Source organism: Mastigoproctus giganteus, chromosome 2 (assembly GCF_048544385.1).
Source record: "Mastigoproctus giganteus isolate SK-2022 chromosome 2, ASM4854438v1, whole genome shotgun sequence".
In the NCBI taxonomy this organism is placed as follows: domain Eukaryota; kingdom Metazoa; phylum Arthropoda; class Arachnida; order Uropygi; family Thelyphonidae; genus Mastigoproctus; species Mastigoproctus giganteus.
In genome coordinates this window covers 101,540,368-101,557,518 of record NC_143576.1, presented here as the reverse complement: position 1 = coordinate 101,557,518, position 17,151 = coordinate 101,540,368, and the positions used below count along the sequence as shown (strand labels likewise).

At 36.0% G+C, this 17,151-nt stretch overlaps 1 protein-coding gene across 1 annotated transcript in view; it reads right to left on the bottom strand.

The window, feature by feature from the left end:
- LOC150089465 (uncharacterized) overlaps positions 1-17,151 on the bottom strand; it is a 1,372,165-nt gene that overhangs the window by 452,405 nt on the left and 902,609 nt on the right. The window lies entirely within an intron of this gene.

Below are 17,151 nucleotides of genomic sequence, written 5' to 3'. Positions count from 1 at the left end.
GCATTTATGCCTCAGAAATTGTTGTTGTTGTTTGGTTTTTAGGAGCATTAGCAACTAAGGCCATATTGCTCCGGGGATATGTGGTGGTCATTCCCTGACCTTTCTACATCCTCCGTATTTGGTGGTCACGGGCTCGAACCCCGGTCTAATCAAGAAGCGTGTGCTACGCACTGCTGCTCCTGCCCATCTGGTTACGGAGGCGCCTCTCAGAAGTTCTACCAGTATTACTATCAGCACTATTTGATGATGTCAATTATACAAATTTTCCCCAAACCAGTTTCAAGCAGCATAAGATCTCCCAAAACAACATGGGAAAAGTAAGAGCCTAATCACTGACTCAGTTCATCTTAGCATATATGTGTATTATTCAAAATTTTTTCTTATTATTTTTCACTGTGGTTATATTTTAATTCTCTTTTAAATGTAATTATGTAGTACTAAGTATTAAATTTCTTTGTCATAAGTTGACAAAACACGTCACCCAGAAAATTTTGAACTTAGTTAAATAGCTAACTTTATTATCTTTATAGCAAAGATAAATAATTATTTCCGAATTCATTATGACTAGCAAATGTTCTCCAGTTGAAAATCTGTACTAATATTGGTGTTAATAAGAGGAATTTACCTCAATATAGTACGTAGAACACTTCCGTATGATACTCTTCAGAAATTAAAACGAAAAAATCGAAAACTTACATTAGAGTAAAAAATAAATAATTAAAAACCAATTTAACACAATTCGAATCAATTTAACACAATTAAAAATCAATTTAATGCAATTAAAAATTAAAAAGAATCTAACGGAAATATTCAAAACGATTTTCTTTCCTTCAAATAATAAGAGGAGTTTACCTCTATATATTACGTAGAACACTTCCATATGATACTCTGGAGAGTAGCATATGGAAGTAAACTGAACACTTCCATATGATACTCTGGAGAGTATTATACGGAAGTGTTCTACGTACTATATTGAGGTAAACTCCTCTTTTTAATTTTTAATTGAGGAAGGAAAATCGTTTTGAATATTTTCGTTAGATTCTTTTTAATTTTTAATTGCATTAAATTGATTTTTAATTGTGTTAAATTGATTTGAATTGGTTTTTAATTATTTATTTTTTACTCTTATGTAAGTTTTCGATTTTTTCGTTTCTGGAGAGAATCATACGGAAGTGTTTTACGTACTATATTCAGGTAAACTCCTCTTATTATTTTACAAAGTGAGTCTTTTATGAATTTTTTAACCTAAAGGTAAAACAGTACAGATATGGTACAAATTCCTACTCATTTACATATCAGAAACGTTTGTGCTATGTTGTACTCACACAGCCTACAACGTGGCAAGGGGGCAGATGTTGAAAAATACACTTTTTCTATTTTCTGAAAGTTCTCTCTGATAACAAGCAGAAGAGCCTCCTTTAAAAGATTTTTTTAAGTAACCATTTTTTTAGTAATCACCATTAACAGTACCATTTAATCATTTATGGAGCAGTGGAAATCTGCATATTCTACACAAATTCCCACTGCTCCATAATCCAATTAGCAAGTTCTTTAGTGCAGGTTAGCAGTTTTTTCCCTAAATGCTTTCAGACCACACAGGAAAAGACTGTTGAACAATTCTTTAACTTGTCAGCATAAGTTAAATTTACTTTGGAATTTACTCCAATATATTTTCTCCCAGGTTTTTAGTTCTGTGGAGCCTGCATAATTACCATGAAAGTGTAGGCAATTTAAAAGTCTGTCCTTTTCTGGTTACTTATCTGCTACAACTACATTTCAGATCTGCTTTTGATATTTCAGGTCTACCATTTCTCACTGTTGAATATAAACTGAAAATACATGATAATGTGTTCTCAGTTTATATTCAGTTTGCATCATGCTGTGTGTAAAGACATGGTGGATGTCTTTACATAGAATGATGCAAAAACAGCATCTTTTATGTAGTAGTATTCAAATGAGAATTAATTCAACAAGCTAAAATTAAGGGATGGTAGAAATGAGGAATCCAGGTATAAAAATTTCATGTGTGTAGGAAGAATCAAATGAAATAATAAAATTTAAAGTGATGATGCAATTTTTGTGTCACTACAGGGTGATCTGTCAGCACACACTGAACAAAAAAGTCTAAGAAGTGGATTAAGTTATATTTCTGACATAATCATAAAGAGGTGATCATTATCTTCTTTAGTTAGTGACTTTCAGTTCATGATCTTTTTACAGACTGTTGTACATGTTAAGATTTTTATGTTCATACATTTTTTCATCTGTAATAGTTATAAAGTGTTGTGCTTCTAGGTATCGAGGTATTATGACAAAAAGAATAAGGTATACTTTTTTTAAATAACTGAATTTTGCAATAAAAATGGATAGCAGCTATTCACAGATGAGATTCTTTTCTCTTTAAAGAATTCAGTAATAAGTGCTGCACAAAAAAATTTTTTGTTGCACATAGCTAATTCAGTGCTTTCTTTATATTTTATAATGTTCTCTAACTGGAATATATGGTCATAAACAAAATATAATTTACTCATCATCTAAATGTGCAAGAATGTTTGCTGATGCTATCGAGGCAGTGTTAGGAGGGTCAGAAAACTGCTATATTGGGGGGATACAAGGACTAATAGATTAACAGTAGCCACTGGCAGAGGAGAAAGTGATTCTTGCACTGCTTCTATTGGAATGAGCAGCAGCCTGGAAAATAAGATGCAGGATATTTCAGAGACTGCTGGGAATCATTGGGGTACAAGTAAACACATGGGTTGTGTTAGGGTGGCTAAGAGGAAGAGCAGGTGCATGTATAATTGCGTGTACACCAATGCTAGGAGTCTAGTAAATAAATTTGATGAATTTGAGGTATTGCTCAAAACATCAAAGGCAGATATTGTTGGGATTTCAGAGACGTGGTGTCACACAGATATAAGGAATGCAGAACTGGAATTTGGGGAGTACAATGTCTACAGAAAGGATAGACAGGATAGGAAGGGAGGAGGGGTTATGCTATTAGTTAAGAAACACATAAAATCCAAGGAAGTGAAGCCAGTCGACATCGCTGGACAGTGCAGTGTCGAGTCAGTTTGGTGTGACATAAGCATTGGGAGATCAAAATTGAGAGTAGGAGTGTGCTATAGGCCTAATGACTCTGATGAGTATAATAAGAAACTGTACAGAGAAATAGAGTGGGCCAGTAAATCAGAGAGTCTTATTATGGGGGACTTTAATTTCCCAGATATTGACTGGAATTTGGGGGCTGGTCACTCACACACTAGCAAGGCTTTTGGGGATTTATTGGATGATTGTTTTCTACATCAGCATGTTCGGGAGGCAACTAGAGGGAGTAATACTCTTGATTTGATTATCAGTAGTGATTCTTCATGCATTAAGAATCTGCAGATAAATGAACCACTAGGTGGCAGTGATCACAGTGTTCTGAAGTGGGATTTACTCAAAGAGGTAACTACCATTAGGGGTAAAGGGAAGGGTTATTGCTTTCGTAAAGGCGACTACGATGGACTGAGACAGTATTTAAATTCTATACAGTGGGACCAACTGATGATGTTACCAACAGCAAATTCAAAATGGGAAGCATTCAAAGAACTTATCTTGGAAGCTACTAGGTTTTACATACCAACTAAGAAATTTATGTGTTCAAGGTTTAGGCCTAAATGGATGCCAGATGAACTAATGAGACATATGGCAGAGAAGAAAAATGCATGGGATGCATACAAATTAACACGTGACACAGAAGCCTATGATAGATACAAGTTGATCTGTAACCAAGTTACAAACGAGGTTAGGCAGGCGAAGGCAGATTACGAGAAATCCTTGGCAAGGGATGCGAAGAAAAACAGCAAAGAGTTCTTTACTTATGTAAACTGAAGGAAGGGGATGAATCAGATTGGTCCACTTGATATCGATGAGTCAACTGTTGATGATACTGCTCAGGTAGCTAACAAACTAAATGAATATTTTGCATCGACATTCACACATGAGTAGTTATTCAGCGAGGGGAATGCCAAAGGTGTATTCAACTCTGGCAGTAAGCTAGAGAATCTTGTAATGACTGAGAGTAAAGTGGAGGAGAAATTGTTGAAGATAAACACAAGAAAGGCACCTGGGGTGGATGGAATCTATCCAGTTATATTAAAGGAAGCAGCAAAGGAAGTAAGCAAACCCTTAGCCATAATTATGAGAGCTTCCTTGGACTCAGAGGAGGTACCCATGGACTGGAGATGTGCAAATGTGACCCCAATTCACAAAGGAGGATCAAAGGCTGACACAAGTAATTATAGACCTGTGAGTTTAACTTCTGTTCCCGGAAAATTAATGGAGGCACTGGTTAAAGAAGCACTGCAGGATCATCTAGACAAGACTTCAGTTATAGCTCAGACACAGCATGGCTTTGTTAAGGGGAAGTCTTGCCTGACCAATTTGATTGGATACTATGATGCAGTCACAAAAGAACTGGATGCAGGGAATAACTTTGATATTATATACTTGGATCTTAGAAAGGCTTTTGATACTGTTGCACATGGAAGACTGCTGCACAAATTGGAGGCAAATTGCTGCTATGGATAAAGGGGTGGTTGAGGGGGAGAAGACAGAGAGTGGTAATCAATGGACACTGCTCATCGTGGACTAATGTTATTAGTGGAGTCCCTCAGGGTTCAGTATTGGGTCCTTTATTGTTTTCTGTATTTATAAATGATATTGATGATGGTATATCAAGCTTAATGTCCAAGTTTGCAGATGATACGAAGGTTGGCAGGGTTGTCAAGGACACTACTGACACTATGCTGCTGCAACAGGATCTGGAAAGGTTGAGCAGATGGATTGAGAGGTGGCAAATGAAGTTTAACATTGACAAATGTAAAGTACTACATATGGGAAACAGCAACCCCAGAGCAACGTATCAACTCTGTGGTACTACACTGACAGTGGTAGAGAATGAAAGGGACCTGGGGGTGGTTGTGGAGGCAGATATGAAGTTCTCTGAGCAGTGCAGACGGGCTGCAAGAGTAGCTCATGGTGTATTGTCAATGATATATAGGAATTTTTCTAGCAGGGATAAGGAGGTGATTATTCCCTTGTATAAGGCAATGGTCAGGCCACACCTAGAGTACTGTATACAGGCCTGGAGGCCTCATTTCAAGAAGGATGTAGAGCTGCTGGAACGAGTACAGAGAAGGGCAACAAGATTAGTGAATGGAACAAAGGGGTGCTCTTACGAAGAAAGGCTTAAGTTTTGCGAATTACAGTGTCTGGAGACTAGGCACCAGCGAGGTGATCTGATAGAGGTGTACAAAGCCTTGAATGGTTTGAGCAATCTCAATGCTGATGGGATTCTTCCTCTTGCTCAGAATAATCACCTGAGAGGGCATAAATTCAAATTGAGGAAAGACAGATGTAGGATAGATGTGCGGAAATTTGCCTTTAGCCAGCGGGTGGTTGGTAGGTGGAACAGACTTCCATCCCTTGTCGTGGAAGTTGATAGCCTAAATAAGTTTAAGGCTCGGCTGGACAGGTATTTCGAACGAACAGAGAGGTGAAGTGGAAGTGGTTATTTTTTATTTATTTATTTTACTTTAATTTTTTTGGCTGATGCTGCCAAAAGGCTTGCTTTCTTGCATCAAATGCCTCTACTAATGCTAATGCTAAATTATCTGTAATGTTACAGTTAATCTAGAATTTTACTTGTAATAAATAATGAATAAAATATATAAGTAGCAATAAATTACTTTTTTGCTTTATTCCAAGGTTCATTTGACACTAAATGAAAAATTTAATTGAAGCATGTCTATTTGAAGAATAACATATTACTAACACCGAACAATGGTTAAAGTTAAAAACAAACTCAGAAAGGCATTTGCATTTAATGAATTATAATCCAATGGCATTTCTGAAAAATCAATATCCATTTTACACATCAAATTCCAATGGCTTAAAAGAAATACAGGTGCCTAAAAAATTATCTAAAAGAGCAGCTAAAATTAAAATTTTGAATATATTTTAAAATATTGAAACTGGGAAATTAATAATGCTAAAACTCAGAATAATTAATAAGGAAATGTTATTAATAAATAAGAAATTAATTAATAAGAAAGGCTTTTGACAGCCAGGGAATATGAATAACAAAAACTTCTTTAATATATTAATTAAAAATTTATTTATTAAAATAAATTAATAATATAATGAAAACCCAATAGATTCTTAAAGCATTAAAAATATCTTCAAAGAAATACTCTAAACATACTATATAGTATTTTTTTCTTTTTCTTATTGTCAAATTTGGATAAATTTATAAGTTTTAAAGTGTGGATTTCTTCCATAGTAAAGTGTGATTCAAAATTTTCCCAATCCAATACCAACAATTAAAATTTAATTCTTTTAACATTTAAAACAATTAAAATTTAAAAGAATTAAATTTTAATTGTTGGTATTTGATTGGGAAAATTTTGAATCACACTTTACTATGGAAGAAATCTACAATTATTAGATTATGTAATTAGGTATAATTACATAATATAATATAATAATAGCCATAATGATAATAAATAATTATAAAAATTATAATAAATGTTGGAAATGTCCACTTCATGCCCACTCTTTTCATTGTATTTGATGACACCTTTTGTAACCTTTTAACAGCCAGGCAACATGAATAACAAAATCTCCTTTAAAAAAAAACATGAGAGTAGCTTTTTAAAAGGAGTTAATAGATCAATATAGAAAATTTGTGTTACTATGCTGGCCTCTTCAAATCATTAAACAAAATAATTGATGCAATTTAAAAGTTCTATATTGCATGTGTTTACATGATATATATTATGTTATTTGCTTTTCATCTGCTAATATAGCTGTTGTCAATGAGCATATTTTCAGTTAAATAGGTTCAGCTGAAAAATTTTGATTTTGTGGATCTAGTAAGTAAATATTTACTAAATTCACTTACTAGGGGTTCAAAGGGATGTGCATGTGCAACATATGATTTCTCTATAAAAATCAGCTGGCCTCTCCATCCCAATACCACTCTCACTCCAAGCCGGTGAACTCTGGGACCTGAGCAACCTAGCAGAAGGTTGGGTTATAACCCTAGCAGGAACTAGGTCAGATGCCAACGAGAGACAGGAGACAATGCAAGGTCGTATTCAACACGTTATGAAAATTGGGCTTGCATGGTGGTCACAAACATGAAAGGTTGGGAGACATGTTTTGTGGCAGAAGAGCTTAAATAGCCAATGACAGCAACCACAGCCTCAGTCAGTGAAGGTTACTACTACCTGCAGGGAAGGCAAGGGGAAACCACCCCATTACCTTTTCTTTTCCCAGGAAAACCAATGATGAGCAATCAAGAAAGAATTGGAGTAACTGGCAATTCTGAGATCAACAATGCGCATATAGGCAAGGTGATGTCAGGCCCAGCAGGGCTTTCCAGGCCGTCAGAAAGTGAAATCCCTGTTTTGGAATTGGAACATGGAATGTATGCACTATGCTACAGATGGAAAAAATAGAGAATATTAAAAGAGAGAGAGATGAAAAGGAATAAACTAGATAGTCTGGCCAAAACCTGATAGAAAGATGTAGGACTATTCTGCAGCAGAGAATGCAAAATAATACATTCAGAAAGTGACAAAGGTCAGGGAGGTATTGCAATTATTATGTCAAAACGTTTTTCATCATGCTTGACAGATGTGAAAACAATCAGTAACAGGATTATAATGACTCATCTTGCAGTAGCTCCAATGATATTGTAATAATACTAGTATACATGCCTACATCAAACAGCAATGAACATACAGTAGAAGAGACCTATGAACAATTGGAAGAACTTCTCAGAAAAACAAAATCAAATGATAATATAATTATAATGGGTGACTGGAATGCAGTTGTGGATGACAAAAGAGATGGAAACATTGTTGGAGATTTCAGGATAGGATCAAGAAATTTGATGAGACAATGACTAATTGATTTCTGTAGTCAAAAAAGATTTGTAGTCGCCAACAATTGGTTCCAAGTGCCACTATGATGACGGATAAGAGGAAACCACTCTATTACCTTTTATTTTTGCAAGAAAACCAATGATGAGAAATCAAGAAAGACTTAGAGTAACTGGCAATTCATGAAAAAATCCTGGAGATTCTTGTAGATATCAGTTAGCCCGTCAATATGATAAACAATATTGACCAGATGTGGAATAGCATTAAAGGAACTAAAAATAAAGCAGCTCAAAAAGTTCCATGAAATGGAAACAAGGTGAAAAGAAAACCATGGATAACAGAAGACATCCTTCGAAAGATGGATCAAAAAAGAACCTTTAAAAGTATGAAAACAAAGATGGAAAAATAGCATTAGCATTAGCATTAGTAGAGGCATTTGATGCAAGAAAGCAAGCTTATGCAGCATCAGCCAAAAAAAAAAAAAAAACCCACTTCCACTTCACCCCTCTGTTCGTTCAAAACACCTGTCCAGCTGAGCCTTAAACTTATTTAGGCTATCAACCTCCACCACAAGGGATGGCAGTCTGTTCCACCAACCAACCACCCGCTGGCTAAAGGCAAATTTCCGCACGTCTATCCTACATCTGTCTTTCCTCAATTTGAATTTATGCCCTCTCAGGTGATTTTTCTGAGCTAGAGGAAGAATCCCATCAGCATTGAGCATGCTTAAACCATTCAAGGCTTTATACACCTCTATCAGATCACCTCGCTGGTGCCTAGTCTCCAGACACTGTAATTTGCAAAACTTAAGCCTTTCCTCGTAAGAGCACCCCTTTGTTCCATTCACTAATCTTGTTGCCCTTCTCTGTACTCGTGCAAGCAGCTCTACATCCTTCTTGAAATGAGGCCTCCAGACCTGTATACAGTACTCTAGGTGTGGCCTGACCATTGCCTTATACAATGGAATAATCACCTCCTTATCCCTGCTGGAAAAATTCCTGTATATCATTGACAATACTCCATGAGCTACTCTTGCAGCCCGTCTGCACTGCTCAGAGAACTTCATATCTGCCTGCACAATCACCCCCAAGTCCCTTTCATTCTCTACCACTGTCAGTGTAGTACCACAGAGTTGATACGTTGCCCTGGGGTTGCTGTTTCCCATGTGTAGTACTTTACATTTGTCAATGTTAAACTTCATTTGCCACCTCTCAGCCCATCTGCTCAACCTTTCCAGATCCTGTTGCAGCAGTGTAGTGTCAGTAGTGTCCTTGACAACCCTGCCAACCTTTGTATCATCTGCAAACTTGGACATTAAGCTTGATATACCATCATCAATATCATTTATAAATACAGAAAACAATAATGGACCCAACACTGAGCCCTGAGGGACTCCACTAATAACATTAGTCCACGATGAGCAGTGTCCATTGATTACCACTCTCTGTCTTCTCCCACTCAACCACCCCTTTATCCATAGCAGCAATTTGCCTCCAATGTCACACTGCTCCAATTTGTGTATCAGTCTTCCATGTGCAACAGTATCAAAAGCCTTTCTAAGATCCAAGTATATAATATCAAAGTTATTCCCTGCATCCAGTTCTTTTGTGACTGCATCATAGTATCCAATCAAGTTGGTCAGGCAAGACTTCCCCTTAACAAAACCATGCTGTGTCTGAGCTATAACTGAAGTCTTGTCTAAATGATCCTGCAGTGCTTCTTTAACCAGTGCCTCCATTAATTTTCCTGGAACAGAAGTTAAGCTCACAGGTCTATAGTTACTTGTGTCAGCCTTTGATCCTCCTTTGTGAATTGGGGTCACATTTGCACATTTCCAGTCTATGGGTACCTCCCCTGAGTCCAAGGAAGCTCTCATAATTATGGCTAAGGGTTTGCTTACTTCCTTTGCTGCTTCCTTTAATATAACTGGATAGATCCCATCCACCCCAGGTGCCTTTCTTGTGTTTATCTTCAACAGTTTCTCCTCCACTTTACTCCCAGTTATTTCAAGATTCTGTAGCTTACTGCTAGAGTTGAATACACCTCTAGCATTCCCCTTGCTGAATAACTCCTCATGTGTGAATGTCGATGCAAAATATTCATTTAGTTTGTTAGCTACCTGAGCAAGATCATCAACAGTTGACCCATCAATATCAAGTGGACCAATCTGATTCATCCCCTTCCTTCTATAGTTTACATAAGTAAAGAACTCTTTGCTGTTTTTCTTTGCATCCCTTGCCAAGGATTTCTCGTAATCTGCCTTCGCCTGCCTAACCTCCTTTGTAACTTGGTTGCATATCAACTTGTATCTATCATAGGCTTCTGTGTCATGTGTTAATTTGTAAGTATCCCATGCATTTTTCTTCTCTGCCATATGCCTCATTAGTTCATCTGACATCCATTTTGGCCTAAACCTTGAACAATATTTCTTAGTTGGTATGTAAAGCCTAGTAGCTTCCAAGATATGTTCTTTGAATGCTTCCCATTTTGAATTTGCTGTTGGTAACATCATCAGTTGGTCCCACTGTATAGAATTTAAATACTGTCTCAGTCCATCGTAGTCGCCTTTACGAAAGCAATAACCCTTCCCTTTACCCCTAATGGTAGTTACCTCTTTGAGTAACTCCCACTTCAGAACACTGTGATCACTGCCACCTAGTGGTTCATTTATCTGCAGATTCTTAATGCATGAAGAATCACTGCTGATAATGAAATCAAGAGTATTACTCCCTCTAGTTGCCTCCCGAACATGCTGATGTAGAAAACAATCATCCAATAAATCCACAAAAGCCCTGCTAGTGTGTGAGTAACCAGCCCCCAAATTCCAGTCAATATCTGGGAAATTAAAATCTCCCATTATAAGACTCTCTGATTTACTGGCCCACTCTATTTCCCTGTACAGTTCCTTATTATACTCATCAGAGTCATTAGGCCTATAGCACACTCCTATTATTACCATGCACTCAAGAATGAAATTAATAGAGAATGCAGAAAAGCAAAAGATAAATGGTGGACAGAATAATGCCAAGAAAGGGAAACCTTAATACAATATGGACAAACTCATAGTGCCTTCAAGAAAATCAAAGAAATAACAAGAAAATGTAATGGAATTTGCTCCAGGGCAATCAGAAATGAAAAATATAATGCCATTCTAGACACAAAAAGAACAACAAGAGACAGGGAGACATGACGATGAGAAAGAAGAACAACAAAATTTATTAGAAGATCAAATATTAAAAGAAGAATTTAGTTTAGCTTTCAAGTTACTTCCTAACAACAAACTCCTGGTATGGATAATATTACAGCAGAATTAATAAAGAACAGTAGAGACCAAATCGAGCAATCACTATCTGAACTGATTTCGAAAGCATATAGTGAAAGAAAATGGCCAGAAGAACATTGTACAAATGTCATAGTACCAATACCCAAAAACAATTTGCACCAACCAAATGCAAAGACCACAGAACCATCAGCCTCATATCACATGCATCAAAAATTCTGTTAAATATCATAAAAATACAAATAGAATGTTACATTGAACAATATTTAGAGGACACACAATGTGGATTTAGAAAGAACTTATCTACAAGAGAAGAAATAGGAATTTTAAGATTCTTAGGTGAAAGACTGCTAAATAATGACAGGAATCTGTATGTGTGCTTTATTTGCAATGCAAAAGGATTTGACATGGTAATTTACAATGAACTTTTTCCTCTACTAGAAAACATGGGTGTCCACAAAGATTAATTAGGCTAATATTTAACTTTTATAAAAGGGAAAGGCCATCATCAGGTTAAATGGAGAATTGACAGAAACAGCAAAAATAGGGAAGGAGTGAGGCAATGATGCCTGCTTTCCCCCAGGTTTATTTAATATATTTGCAGAATTAATAGTGAAAGAAGCATGTGATGGTAAAAAGTTAGGTATAAAGATAAGTGGAAGAATGCATAGCACAATTCAGTTTGCAGATGATTAGGTAATCCTTACAGGTAGCCCAAGAATTTTATCCAATATGCAAAAACAGTTAACCATGAAAGTGAAATAATATTTCACGGTGAAATTGATGGTGAAAAAATAGAGCAGGTTACAAAATTTAAATACCTAGGACAGATTATAACACAAGATGCATCTTGCCACAATGAAATCGGCTCAAGAATTAAAATGGCAAAACAAGCATTTAGAGGTAAAAATTTCTTTACTAAGCCAAAGAAATATGTCACTAGATCTAAGAAAAAGGATTATAGAAACATACATTTGGTCAACTACATTGTATTCAGCAGAGGCATGGATGCTAAACAAAACCAATTTGAAAAAACTAGAAGAGTTTGAAATCTGGTGCTGGCAGAGAATGGAAAAGATTAACTGGACAGAAAAGATGAGTAATAACATGGTTTTACAACGTGTAGGAGAAGAAAGAGAATTGCTAAGAAGAATTAGAAGACAATGGCTACAATGGATCAGACATACCATGAGGAATAGAGGGATGTCACTGGACATGCTGGAAGGCAAAATACCAAGAAAAGAAAACAAGGAAGACCAAGAAACACCACCATAAATAAAATTCTGAAGGAAACTGGGCTTTGGAGCTATGCAGAAGTGACACCTAGCACAAGACTGTGAGAAATGGAGACAGTTCATCAAAGGGGGTACACTAGCCAAAAGGCTGATACACTGAAGAAGAAGAAGATTGATTAGATATACTCTCGAAATAATACTGGCAGCCATATATTTTAGTATCCATATCAGCAAAATGATGCAAGGGAATACACAGGGTAATTGCTCATGGCCATTCCCATTTTTGTATGTCATTAATAATAATTAATAATTATTCTATTATAAATTAAAGTATTTCATAGAGTGACTCTATGAAATACTTTATTATTTTTCTAATATATTAAAGAATATATTTTTTAAATTATTGAAAATATTCTTCAGATATTTTCATTATATGCTGATTAAAACTAGTGAAGGAAATAACTGAGTTTTCAAGTTTATAAGAAGAATAGTGCTCGTCAAAAAATGACAATTTATTTATAGAAAAAATAATGAATTACTAAATTATAAGGGTATAAAAATTGAAGTATATCCTTAACATGGAAAAGTACTTAAATATTTCATCAAAAGAAGTTACTTATAACCATACTACATTTCAAGTTATTGCCTCTATGTGATGATGCTAGGAACTACTTATTAGACTTTGTTATTCAGAGGTTGTTGGGTCTGTGCAATAAAGATTATTATTTTAAAATGGGACAATGCAATTTTTGTGGCTGCTACAATGTAGTCTGTGCAACCAAGATTATTTTTACAATTAATTTGGTGAATTTCCAAATTTCTTCACTTCATTCAAGGAAACAAGTAGGCCGGCAAATAAAAATTTCCAAATTACATGGATTTTTTCAAAACCTAACCTACATGTTATATTACCAAAGTATTTGCGCGCGCGCGCGCGCGCGCACGCACACACACACACACACACACACACACACACACACACACACACACACACACACACACACACACACACACACACACACACACACACACACAGAGAGAGAGAGAGAGAGAGAGAGAGAGAGAGAGAGAGAGAGAGAGAGAGAGAGAGAGAGAGAGTTGCAAAAAAGGGCTTTTATTTCAAAAACCTAATTCATAATAGTTTAAGGTCACCTGTATGAGGTTGTCATACAAGCTCAATCCTCATGGGTACATATTCTATCAACTTCCAATAAGTGTTGGCCAGAGCTGACCTCTAACCCTCCTACAAAGCAGCTGCCAGAGGCTTTCAAGAGGAGCGTTTTGGCTGAAGCCTAATGAGTGCTGCATTTCTTCCCATGGGTGTTAAATTGGGGTTAGAGGTTTGGGATCTGAGCCAAACAGCCTAACTTTTTGATGTCACTGTCTGCAAACTAGTTCTGTATGACCATGGGAATATGACACCGAGTGTGTTGTGCTGAAGCTAACACAGCCCATTTCTGTAATACTGCTACAATGTATGTAGTGCTAAACTGTCCCAAACAAGTAGGTTATATCTGTGTTTTTGAGGCACTACCAGCAATAGACCAAGTTTGAACCAGTTGAAACAACCCTTTAGTAGTCAGAACACTTCTCTACCAAACTTCATGGTCAAGATGATTCACTTCAACAGGAAGTACTATTTGGGCCATCTCCACACCTCAACATATTCATCAGGACAAAACAATTAGATCTGCCACTTCATAATCCCTTCTGCCACTGTTATAGACTCCATAAACATCAGGAATGGCATCACTTCAAATGCTATTTCACAATGAGTGTGACATTGGGTTTATGCTATTCTACTTAGGGATGTCTAATGTACTGATGGATATTCCTGCTGCATTGAACATAATGAGTGTGTCATTGGGTTTATGCTATTCTACTTATGGATGTCTAATGTACTGATGGATATTCCTGCTGCCTTCAACCTGGTCTGTGATGTTTTCTACATATGATTTTGCCTTTAGCCAGCAGGTAGTTGGTTGGTGGAACAGACTTCCATCCCTTGTGTGGAAGTTGATAGCCTAAATAAATTTAAGGCTCAGCTGGACAGGTATTTCGAATGAATGGAGGGATGAAATGGGAGTGGGGTTTTTTTTTTTTTTTTTTTTTTTTGGCTGATGCTGCATAAGTTTGTTGTTTGTTATTTGATTTTTAGGAGCATTAGCAACTAAGGCCATATTGCTCCGGGATATGCGGTGGTCATTCCCTGACCTTTCCGCATCCTCCGTATTTGGTGGTGATGGGCTCGAACCCTGGTCTAATCAAGAAGCGTGTGCTACGCACTGCTGCTCCTTCCCACCTGGCTATGGAGGCGCCACTGCATAAGCTTGCTTTCTTGCATCATATGCCTCTACTAATGCTAATGATGCATGAGGTGCAAATTACTATCTTTGGACTTTGAACCTATGAACATATTCCATGAGTTTATAGATTCTGACCATTTTAGATATTACCTGGTCTACCATCTTTGATGATATCTGCCACAATGGATTTTGGGAGGCTCAGAACAGTCACAGTTGCGCACACACACAGTAAGGCTACTAATTGGGCATATCACCATTCCCATGTCGAAAGTTTAAGTCTAAGTTGTCCATACTGATCCAGATGACAATTATTGTCTGAATTATAAACCCATTTTGCATTTATCGATCAATAGCTATACTTAACTTTCTTAAATTTATTCATAATTCCTAAATTCTTTCAGAACTTCACTAAGCCTCTACCCTAAATTTGTTAATTCTTAATTTTAAGCATCCAAAAACTTACTTGTTATTATCAGCCTGGTGGCACAAATTGTATAAACTGTAACATTCATCTCAACTTGTTTGCTCCATATTTTTTACTGTGAAATATATTATTGCTTATATGATTTTAATTACAACTTATGAAATCTCATGAACAATAATATAATTTGTCATTATCTTGTAAAATTTATTGTGTGAACACCTGTTCATGTCTTGTACTGATTGGACACTTTTAATGGTTAATCCACCCCGCCCCCTTTGTTTTTCTGAATAGGTAATAATTTCTTTGTATAATTATTTGTATATTTGTATAATTCAGTACATTTTTGTATATCTGTATCTCTATAATTTTATATATTTTTCATCTGTATAATTTTGAAAATTCTCTGTATAATTTTTTTGATACAAACGGTTTGTATAACTATTTGTTTAAGATTGTGCAATTTTCTGTATAATTCCTTTTCTTGCAAACAGTTGAGTGGTTAACTATTTCAGGTTCCTGAGTGGTCGGGAGCACGAGTGCAGTAGCACACACTCTTTGAGTGGACCAGGGTTCAAGCCCGTGACTGCTAAATATGATTAACATTTGTATTGATTGATTTATTGTAAACTCCACTGACCTGGTGGTCGTGCCGGAGTATAAACAAGAACATTGTAAATGGTTCCTCCCCATTTTTTAAAAAAAATCTAACTCTAAACAAAATTTCCTTTAGTTTGAATCCCTAATTTAACCTGAAATTGTTTCTTTCATGTTTAGTTCTGTTTTTCTACCACAGGCATATCCTCTATCACCACAGTGAAACACAGCAGATTTGACCTGATGTTCCAGGTGCTGCCATTCATTAGACACATGCTTTATAATTTAGTGTATTCTGTAACTGTTAGTGTTTTTCATTGTGTATAACAATCTAACTAAATTCTAAAATCTAACCAAAAACAAAGTTACATCTCTATTCTAAAAAATAAATTTATTACTAGAATTAATTTATAAAATTTACCTAATAAAATAAATATCTGCATGAACTTCAAAGTAGAACAGGATTATGACAAAAAATTACGAATAAAATAAAATTAATGAAATCATCTGCTGAAAAGATTTCTGTTGCTATTAAAAACTGAAAGAACTGAAAAGAGTTCTGTTGTTATTAAAAGCAGAGTTATAATATTTTGTAATGGTCATAAGGAAAAATGATTCCAGGTCATAAGGAAAAATGATTCCAGGTCATAAGGAAAAATGATTCCAGGTCATAAGGAAAAATGATCCATCAAAATATAATGTATGAGAATGGTTACTTAAGTGAATGCTGCAAGTAAACATCATCTGAAAAAGTGAAAGCTACTGGATGAAAAAAAAAAAAAAAAAAAAAAACCCTTTAATCAGTACTTTCAGTAAGGATTTTAATTCATCCAGAATATTAATCAGATAAGAAGTTTCACTATAGGTAACTATCACTAAAACATTCTGTACTTTCCTTAAACCAAGTATGGGCACACCAATCCAAAAAGTGCTACAGATGCCATTAAACTGAAATAAAAGATTATTTATCAGAGTGACACATCTTAATTTTGATTTCAAGAGACATGTTACTATGTAGAACTAGTACACCAGTTATCCAATGGCAAGACTCTTGGAAAAGAACCTGACATGTCTCGGGTTTCTGAGAAAGAAGAAAAGACAGACACGTGGAATTTCTGCCACACTAGAGGAAAAAGGGGATTTCAAAAGAATATGGTTTTCAAAAGAATATGACACAAATCTCATAATTTTTATGTAACAGTCAAAAGCCGACCGGGCTAGCTGGGTGGGTAAAGTGCCTGCCTGGCAAACCAAAGGTCGCGGGTTTGAATCCCGCCTTGGGCTTGGATATTATGATGGTGCCATACTCTCCAGTTGGACCCCATGGCTATGATACACTAAGGAAGCAGGAAAAAACTGCTTCCTTCGTGTATTGCTC